We start from the raw sequence: 9,084 nt of genomic DNA on the forward strand, positions 1-9,084 counted from the left end.
CATTTAAAAGAGTACTTTTTGTGGTTGTGGTTATTCCGTGCAGTGTTTTTTAAAATATTTTATGGTGACAGTGGTGCACCCTTCTCAAAAATAGAGAGCAATATCTCGGGTTAATTGCCAAAACCAGAGGTTTTTTTTAGAAATCAAGCAGCCGCTATTTTTGTTTTTGCTCAATGCGAGAGAGCCAAAGTTGTAGCTGAGGTTATCAGAAAATGAAACGCCGGAATAAAAGCCATGGGCATGTAAAAAAAAAACATGCAAATGTCATCAGTCTAGACATGGGTGGTCTTTACAGGGCACCAAGAGAAATATGGAAGTTAAAGGGGTCTAGGGAGTGGGTTTGCAACACAAAGCTTTTCTGTAACCTCAGCTATATCCGCAAATAGCTGACATCTCAAAGCAAACTGTGTTACAGAAACAGGGTGTGTTGTGCTGGGAAAGGGACAGGGCAATGGAAGTGAGGAGGCCATTTGGGTAGTGGAGGGAGCAAAAACACATGAGGGGGTCACTTGGCAAGGCCTGGGGGGCAAGACATTTTTTGGGGAAGTTTTTCCAATATTCACAGCTACAGAAAACTACAGATACCTGTGGCTATCTGTAGTTCATACATAAAAACAAAAGAAAACCAAGGTTATCTGTAGTTCTATACCTGCGGCTATAGAAACATAGTTTACAAAAATAAAAATATGTTATTTTGACAGGTAGAGTGACTTTCCATGGATGGGGGCACAATAGACATCCAGGAATCCCAGTAGGGCATTAACAGGGACTGACCGTGCTCAGATTCAAAGCAAGGTAGTGGCTGGCACCGTCAGGCTATGTTGCCTAGTAATTGAGCACAAGTTAAACAAGCATTGGCAATGCCAACGGTTTGGGCTTTTGTGTAGGCATGGGAAAGGGAATTGCTAGGTCCTTCCATAGTGGTATTAACTGCAATTTATAGAAGCAGATACAAAATAGCATGAGTACATGGGCATATAACAAATGTCTAATACTTACACATAAGCTAAAACTGTTGGCTTTGCCAATGCTTGTTGTTAATAGTGAAGGGCACACATAGTGCTTTCAAATCGAGTGGCTGAAGGCAGACCTGTTTAAGAATTTCTTTTTTACACCAGCAGCATGATTACTGCTCCAATTGAGTCATCAACTCTGGAAGACTGTTTTAAAAAAACACTGGCTGGCACATGAGGCTTGATTAATGCAAGCTCAAAGAGGTCCCATGAGGAGATGGGTTGGGAGGGGAGTAGCAGGAACTTCATGGTGAGTGTCCCGGCCAACTGAAAAGAAGGCAGGAGAAGGCTGTAGTGCAGCATCAAAGAAATATTAAGGATACAACTAAAATATTTTTCATAAGGGCTATGAGAGCTTACATTCATATATTAGTCTCTGACACAGAGGGCCTCATCACGAGTTAGGCGGTAACGCTGGTGCTATGACCGCCAGCGCTATTAGCCCTACTACCAAACCCCCCAGTGCTATTAGCGCCGGATCACAGGTTTGGCAGAACGGTTAGTGCCCATTCCCCATTGGGCCCATTCAGGAATTCCTCATTCCCCATTGGGCCCAATGGGGAAAATTTGCGCTATTACCGCCGGTGGATTTCCCGCCAGCGGTAACAGCATAGAAAATCAGCAAATTTGCCGCTGATATCCCCCCAGGTCAGAGCTGGGGGGAAATCGCCAAGGCCATGATCTGGCGGACCCTTAAATGCGGTGGTCATAGCGCTACCGCCGCATTTAAGGGTTACCGTCAGACTCGTGATGAGGCCCAGAGTCTTTAAAATTGGTCCCCGTTTGATGACTCAGTATTTCTCAGGGGAGACATTACACAATGAGGTCATGATCTATTCTTCCTGCTGAGAAATGGTGGGATTGTTATTTGTTACATCAAAAGTATAGAAGCAACACCGGTGCAACCCTGGCTGCAAAGCGCCGTTCCCATCCCATGAAAAGTGTAGCAGGTCTTTTGAGAAATGCTAAGCTGTGCCATCATTATCTAAGCAGCCTGGTTGTGCCCCATCAAGGACTTCTGAAAAGTGCTAGCACTGCCTCATTGAAAGCATCGCAAAGCAGGCCTGCTGGAAGGAGTCCAAACAAAAGTACATTAGACCCGATGAGACTAGCCAGCATTGTGCGAGGTAACCTGTGCCCCAGGGTAGACAGGAAAAAGAGAGGGGGCAGGAAACATCTGCAGTCAGCAACCCCTTCTCCCTCGCTTTGTTGTAACAAAGATTCCTGGAACCAGGCAGGAGGAAGGACATGGTGGAGGTAGCACCTTAGCCTCTGCACCAAGGAGGTGCTAAGCACCTAGGGCAGGGCAGGCAGGAAGCAGGTAGCCTACAGCAAAATAAGCACCTCAGGGTGCCACATGCCTTCTGCGCCAGCTGGCCAGGGGCTGGACAACACAGCCCCGGCACAGGAAGAACAAAGCCCTGGGGCCAGCCCCTGGGGCAATATAAATAGCTGCTGTTGCAGCAAGAAATCACAATTCAGTTTGGGACACTGCACGGGTCCCAAACAACGAGTACCTTGTTTACGCAGAGTACTTTTTCTTTTCATGAACATTGCCCTGTTCAAATCAATTTGTTGAGAAGCGTGAGCTTTGCCTTGCTCCATTTCAAAACTTTTGATCCAGGCGTCAGAAGAGGCATTCGGCTGTCACGCTTTTTTCGGGGTCAGGCAAGCAAGCGGGACTACCGTGTTGCTCGAGACAAGACTCGGGTATTTTGATTGTGTTTTCCCGCGGCATTCACAGAAGCAGCAGGAGTGGGCAAGCGGAGCACAAACTGCTGAAGGCAAGACCCAGCAGATCAAGGACCCACAGGAAAGCACACTTACCTAGCCAGGGGAAGTATTTCGAAGTGCCGGGAAAAAAGAAAACAGCCGAAGCGGTGAAGGAAGCAACAAACCTGTTGGAGCGAACTTGAAAAGGGGCGGAGCTTGCTCCGAGAACCCAAGCTGAGACACTGTCCATTGTGGTAGCGCGACAAAGAAAAGCAAGGCCCGACAAAGGCTGCCAAGCAACAAGCACCCCTACCTTTAAGAACAAAGTTTTATCGAATGCAAAGGAACGTGCAAGCGTATTGCAAGCAGGATGACACAAAGCAGAGCGTCTGGTGCACAGAACATGTACAGCATAAATCAGACATGATTTTTACAGTAAGAAACCTTGAACAAGGGGAAAAGACAAATTACTGCATTTGTTGTTAAGAAACGAATAGCACGAAGAGCATGTGGTGATTATTGCAATCAGCTGATATTTTTTAGTACCCTGAACATGGGGCACAACAAATTAGCTCAACATGGTAACCAACAAGCCAGCAACAAAGAAGAAAACAAAACTCATGCTCTGGTTGGAGGAAGCAGAAGAAATCCATTGGTGGCCATGGTAAGAAAACAGCTGAGTGAGGCCGCACAGGACAAAGAAAATGGGGGTTTCACAATAGAAGTAGAACCTGCACTTCCAGCAGCAAAGCAAATCCAAAAGGAGACACAGAGGCAAACAAGCAGACCCCAGCACAAGAAAAGAAGGGTGGCAAGAAAGGTAACAAATCTGCCAAAATATCTGAGATGTTTGATAACTTTGCAACAAAATATTTGACACAGCAACATGAAAAAATGGGTAAACTTTAAAAAAATTATGTCTGAAATGAGGGAGAGACATCCAATACCTATAGAGGCAGAAGTGATTGTAGATCAAGGGGGACGGGCGAGGGGCCTTTAAAGGCGTAGACCGGCCCCAACCCTACACAGGATTAAGCAGGGGAAGCAGGACCTGGGCTCCCAGGCACCACACCAACAAACCCACAACAGTAGGGGCTGTAGTATCAAACAAAGAAGGGGAGGGGGATATAATAGCAATCCCTATACAGAAAGAGGGCATTATGGTTACAAGTGTGCAGCTGGGGGAAATGTTAAAGGCTTTAGAAACTGGGATGTTAAACAGATATACAAAATCACTAGCTTGAAAGATTGATTAAACAGTGAAGGAGGCAATTTGGGAAAAAGGCATACCTAGAAATATTTTCACTGATAGAAGCCCAGTGAAAGGGCATGGATGCTTTTAAAGATCCCAAAAAGATAGAAGAGAAACCAATAACAAGAAATGCACAAGTAGAACGCACCTGGGACAATTGGTTAAAAGCATTTATTATTTTGGCAACAATATTCTTCGAGAAAACTCCAGGGGATGGTATTAAGTTACTAACATACACAGACAAAATCAGAGAGGTAAAAGTGGGCTACTGCGGGGATGGGGAGACGCATGGCTCGCCTATGATGAAAGATTTAGGAGGAACATGTCAGAACAACCAGAGATTGAATAGGATGAGGTACAAAATGATTTTATACCTAATGAATGGGAAACCCCCATCAGAGAGGGAAAAGCCACGGTCCCATAACAAAACAACAAATGCTAGCAACAGAAAAGATGTTGAATCTGAGTTTCACGGGAAGGGGGAGCAGCCCTTTCGAAAGAAGCAGCCATAGGGGGCTAAGTCTAATACCCGCAGCCATGACAAAACCCAAAATGCCAGCAAGGCTCCCATTTGCTGGAATTTTGAAAAAGGTCTATGCACTTGGGGCAAGGAATGCAGATACAGACACAATTGTTCAAACTGCGGGGGAGACCAGCCCAGCAGCAACTGCATCCGCTGGCCAGTCAAAGGCACAAAAAAGAGGAGAACTGAAAGAGTACAATAATTTAGAATGGAGCCAGGGAAGTCCCCAATAAACATTGAATGGTTTACAACAGCACTAGCTGCATACCCAGACAGTAATATCAGTTTAGCAATAGAAAACGGTTTCAGGGAAGGTTTCCACATCCCATTTCAGGGAGAAGGGTCACCAAAAATACCAAAGAATCTGAACTCAGCAAGAGATAACCCAGAAATAATGAGAGACATTTTTTTTAAAGTAGTTGGAGCTGGGAGGAAGCGGGGGGCCATAGGAAAAAAAGATTTTTGAAAAAGATATAGTGTCACTATTGGGTTTAGTACCCAAGAAGGAACCGGGGACAATGAGAATAATACATGTTATGTTATGTTATGTTATGTTATTTTGCACTTATATAGCGCCTTATATACCATTGGTATGGTCTGAAGGCGCTGGTAGGTTGAACGCCCTTGGGAACCGAAGTTCAGATCAGTAGAGAGAGTAGAGAGAGTCAAAGAGGTGCGTGTGAGCACCGGATATGTGTGCAGCTCGTGCGGTATACGTGTGATAGCTGCTTCTTAGCGATAGGTGTGGTGGTTGAGAGATCAGGAGAATGTGTTCGTTCTGGCAGGATTTATCCAGAACGGATGTGGCTGCGTTAGGCCTGAGGAGAACGCCTGGCTGGGGGGTGTGAAACCAGCAGATTTACTTAGAGTGATGTGGAGTAAGCGGCCGATGTTGGTATGAGAACAGTTATACCGAATGGTGTCATAGTATCTCTGCGTTCTAGTTGAGTGGTGATGTAAAGGAGAGAGTAAGCGTGGTGGTGTGATAGGATGGGTTATATGCTCTTTCGAAACGTTCTCTGCATTCCAGATTGTACTATATACGCTCCAGATACATCATTTATCATACCCAAAAGGACGGTCAGTGAATGATGGTATCTCAGAAACAGAGTCAGCAGTGATCTACACACATTTCCAAAAGGCACTTAGAATAGACAGGAAATGTGGGAGGGGGGTTCTGATGGCAAACTTGCACATAGAGTCGGCATTTAGACTGCTACTGGTCCATCCAAGCTTGCAACAGTGGCTAGATTTCTCTTTTGATAATTAGTTCTACGTGGATAGATGCCTCGCAATGGGCTGTGCAGTATCATGCGCCCTATTTGAGCAGTTTAGCTCATTCTTTCTTTGGACTTTTCTAAAACAAGTACCAGAGGCACAAGTAGTTCACTGTTTGGATGATTTCATGCTGGTAGAACAATCAGAAACAGGAGAGTGTCAAAGGGCACTGACAGAAATGATAGAAATGGAGGCACAATGGGGCATACCATTGGCAACTGAAAAGATAACCAAACCGGCAACAAACATAGATATAGAAGTAGATACCAAAGCAGGGATTTGGAGAATATCAAGCGCAAAAATAGTAGAACTGTTAGATAAAATCAAGAAAATGGGGAAAAGAGAAAATAGCTCAGTCAGGGAAATACAATCACTGCAGGAAGTTTGAACTTTGCAGCCAAGGGGATATCTCAAGGCAAGGCTTTCACAAGGAGTTTAGAGCTAAGGACAAAAGCCTGTAACAAGCCCCATCTACACATCAGGCTGGGGGAAGAGGTGAAGAAAGATCTAAGAGTATGGGAAGATTTCCTGACATACTTCAACAGTATACCACTTTGGTGCACGCCATTGAATACAAATGAAAAAAGGGTATTCGTTACTGATGCAGCAGGGAGCAAAGGTTTTGGGGCAATCCTGAGGATGGAATGGGTCGCTGGAGAATGGCAAGCCTCTTGGCATTCAGTGGGCTGGACTAAAAAAATGTTGCTCCTGGAGATTACACCTATCTGGCTAACATGACACATCAGGGGCAGGCGTTTGGCAAACACTGAACTAACCGCATAGTCAGACAACATGGTGGTGGTGGGAATTATCAACAGAAGAACGATCAAGTGCCATCTGGTGCTGAAAGTTTTAAGAGCCATCACCAAAAATACTTTGTTTGAAAATATCATGGTCAGAGCAAAACACATTGCAGGTACAGACAATAACATTGCTGATGCTTTGTCTCGTTTTCAGTGGACAAAGTTTCACCAAATTGCGCCAAATGCCAAGAAAGATATGACAGAAATCCCAAAAGACTGCTAGGATATTCTGGAAAAATAAGAAAAACAGCATCAACGCCAATACCGAAGGTCCAGGTCCGAGATGCACGACCAGCAACATCAGACACCTTAAGCATGGGCGAATGCAGTCAAAGGCTGCCAATGAAAAATATAGACGCTGACATGGGGTTACTTCTAGAGCTGGCCAAAAGAGCCTTGGCAGACAACACCACATCACAATATTGTAAGTGTCTGAAAACGGTGCTAAATGTGAAGTGCCTAACCCATGTAGAGTTGTTAATAACAAAAAATCTCAATACATTTTTGGGGTGCGCATACAGACAGGGATTTAAGAGGGAATGGGCAAAAAGACACTAACAGCAGTGGCTTATTTTTTAAAACTTCAAGGAGACTCAGACCCCATCCGGAATTCCCTAATTTCATATGCTTTGAAGGGCTGGGGAAAAGTGGAAGGGCCACAAGTAGACAAAAGACGGCCACTAGATTTAAAAAAGAAATAGTCAAAATAACAGGCCTACTGGTAGAGTTACGTGCACACCCATATGAACATTGCTGTTTAGAATAGATGTTTCTCTAATGTCTTTTGGGGCTTTCAGAGTGAGTGAGCTCATAGCGTCAAACACCAAAGCCAACAATGGGCTAGGAATGATGGACATAAGGGTGTGAGCAGACAGCATCACCATTGACGTCCAGAAGTCCTAAAAAGGGTAGAAAAGGGAAATAAATATCTACTGTATCGACGATGCCAACAACTGTCCAGTATGCACCACAAACAAATATTGCTTGCAGCGTCCGCTAGTAGGAGGCAGGTTCCTGATTCACAGGGACACATCTGCTTTGAGTCACTTTCAGTTCAAAGGTATATTCTTGAAAGCCATTTGCGAGGCAGGGTGGGACCAAAGGAGTTTGGGACCCACCCATTTAGAATTGGCACAGCAACAACAGCATGGCAAGGGGGTCTGAGGACCCAACAGGTTAAAACCATAGGGGGTTGGAGATCAGAATGTTTCAAAAGATACATAAGACCGGAACTAATCTAAACCAATTTTGTTTCCCCACAAACAGATCCAGATGTCCCACTCAAATCAGGCTGGATAATAGGGCACTCCTTTGTGTTCAGAACAGGGAGATGGGCTGAGGAATCAAAAGAGGGGACACCATTTAAAAAAACATCACCTCATGGTGGGGCTACAGGGGGCTATGGTGGCCAGAGATTCATGAAAAGCTGGCATATTTGGTGGCATATAGGGGCCTCCCAGAATTCCTGATGATACACCTGGGGGGAAACAACCTAGTGTTAAGCAGAATCATATGCAGTACCCTTTGGGAACACCACACACAATTAAGACTACAAGTGACAGTACAAATTCACCTTTGGTACAAGCCTGTACTACACAGTAAAAGTGGTATTGATGACTGAGCAGCTAGACTTACCTCAAGAGCAAGTGAGCAGTATCAATAGTTACACAAAGAACAGCAATTGCTATGATTCAAGCAAACACTGACTCAAGGTTTCTGAGTAAAATAATATACATTTATTTACACATCAGTTGTATAACATTTCACTAAAGTAAAGCAGTTTAAAAATCACACTATTAATACACCACACCAATCCCAAGAGGTTCCAGACAAGTTAAGCTCACAAATGAAGTGGGAGCATAATGGCACTCCAGAAATTAAAAAGTGAGGGAAGACCAAGTCAGGCAGAAATTGAACAGCACCAACAGGTAAGTAAGCAGTGCAATCTATAAAGAGGAACTACAGTGATGGAATCAAATCAAAAAGGCTTACGGCCAAAGTCAATAGAACAAAAGTCTTTTGCTCAAGATCACACAGCTCAGGGTAGTTCGCAGTTAAGTCTTTGCCAAGATTTCCGGACAAAGTTGGTCGGCAGAAAAGTTAGTTTAAAGAGTGGAGAAGGACAAGCCCTCGGATTGGGGAAAGATTTCACACACTTTCACCGCGGCTGAACGAAACGAACAACCGGTTTTGCACAGTACCTTTAAATGTAGAAGGAGCTGTAGCTGAGGTGGACGTTCATGGCAGTTCCTGCAGGCTCAAGGTTCCTGAAGCGACTGTCAGACTGACATGAAGTAGGAAAACATGAGGGTCCTGCACTGCCCAGGGAAGAAACCAGCAGCAGAGCAAAGCAACAAATAAAAGGTGCGCTCCTTAAAACCCAAGCCGGGTCAGACCTTCCTGGCTATCCGGCCCACCGTAGCTCTGTACAGCGAATTCGACCAGAGGAGGGAGTCCTGGCTTGCAGTTTGGGCGAACCGGTTGGTCCCACCAGCTCAGGAG

Source organism: Ambystoma mexicanum, chromosome 3p (genome assembly GCF_040938575.1).
Source record: "Ambystoma mexicanum isolate Mex_15411 chromosome 3p, UKY_AmexF1_1, whole genome shotgun sequence".
NCBI lineage: Eukaryota > Metazoa > Chordata > Amphibia > Caudata > Ambystomatidae > Ambystoma > Ambystoma mexicanum.